General features: G+C 45.4%; 1 pseudogene; it reads right to left on the bottom strand.

Annotated features, from left to right (window-relative positions):
* Positions 1–1,630, bottom strand: part of LOC111953333 (cyclin-dependent kinase 15-like) — a 28,406-nt pseudogene that overhangs the window by 7,262 nt on the left and 19,514 nt on the right.

The raw sequence follows: 1,630 nt of genomic DNA, 5'->3' as shown, positions 1-1,630 counted from the left end.
AGCTTGCTCTCTCTCTCTCGCTCTCTCTCGCTCCTATTCTCCTTCTCCGCTCTGTTCATTATGTCTCTCCCCTACGGCTATTTCCCTGTCTGATGCCATGCAGAGACTATGTTAATGATGCTCATTATCAAAGAACAGATGTTGTGTGTGTGTGTGTGGTGTGGGTGTGGTGGTGTGGTGTGTGTTTTGTGTGTTGTGTTGTGTGTGGTGTGTTGTGGTGTGTGTTGGTGTTGTGTTGTGGTGTGTGTGTGTGGTGTTAACTATACTTGTGGGGATAGTAAACAAACAAAAATTTGATAAACTGGGGAAATTTTGTTGTGGGGAGGTCAAATTGTGTTCGGTTTTGGGTTAGGTAGGATCTAGGGTTATAGGTTGTTTAGGTTAAGGTTAGGTTTTGGGGTTAAGGTTAGGTAAGGGTAGGTAGGTTAAGGAAAATAGATTTCGAATGGGACTGAATTGTATGTCCCACAAGGTTAGTTGCGCAAGACTGTGTGTGTGTGTGTGTGTGTGTGTGTGTGTGGTGTGTGTGGTGTGTGTGTGTGTGTGTGTGTTGTGTTGTGTGTGGTGTGTGTACGCTCCCGCCATGCATCTCTCAGCATGTTGTTAGACACGATTCAGCTGGAAGCCTACTGCTTGACCATATCAGACACTGTATCCCCTGAGGTGTTGTTCCTATCTAATACATTCCTCCATTTCACTAATATCTATCCTAGTACTCCCTGTACTCTTCTTCTGTTCACTGAATATTATTTCTACGGCCTGGAAAAACACATCTATGTTCAAACCGAACCAGGCAGACTATCAGCGCGATAGACAGACAGGTGGAGAGAGACTTCAAATGCAACTTTGCTTACTTATACATCCACTTTCCTGATGTATATCTGTTTAGCCACCCGAGAGCTGTGGAGACAGTCTGATCTCTTCAAAGGAGCCATCTGTGCTCACAGTAGGAAGCTCGTGTCTTTAATCATGCGTCGGATGGGTAGACTGTTTAAGTGACAAACAGCACTGGAGTTTAGTGCAACGGAGTGTCAATCTCTCTCACCGGCAGGGAGAAACAGAGAATATTGATGGYGGGGGGGTCAGAGGAGGGAAATATATGCGCATGAATACGCACGCACACGTACAAGCACATGCTTAGTCTCCAACATGTGTACACACACACAGAGAGACAAACACACACACACACCACATTATGCATCACTTTACTGTCAATGCTGTGACAAAACACACATATTCTTGTTGCATAGATAGATTGATATGTTATGTGTTTCATTGAGGTGGAGTGACACACACATACACTCACTGTCTCGTAGCTGCATGATGGGGGGCGGTAGCGTGTTGAAATAGGGGTGCTGCAGTGCATCCTGGGCCGAGATGCGGTCTCGTGGGATGGTGATCAGAATCTGCTGGGCCAGGTCCTCTGTCTTGTAGGGCAACTTGGACAGTCTGAGGGGGAAGCAGAGGGGACTATAAGAGATACACACACACACACACWGACGGACAACCCCCAATAGATACACATACTTTATGTAAATGATTTTACATCCATAACCATTAGACATATAACAACAACCCAGCCACACTTCTCAGTCATTTGCATTAATTCAAGTAAATTTTCCCTACTGGC

The sequence above is a fragment of the Salvelinus sp. IW2-2015 genome, linkage group LG27, assembly GCF_002910315.2.
Source record: "Salvelinus sp. IW2-2015 linkage group LG27, ASM291031v2, whole genome shotgun sequence".
NCBI classification, from domain to species: domain Eukaryota; kingdom Metazoa; phylum Chordata; class Actinopteri; order Salmoniformes; family Salmonidae; genus Salvelinus; species Salvelinus sp. IW2-2015.
The sequence above is the reverse complement of the archived record's forward strand: the minus strand, read 5'-3'. Positions and strand labels throughout refer to the sequence as shown.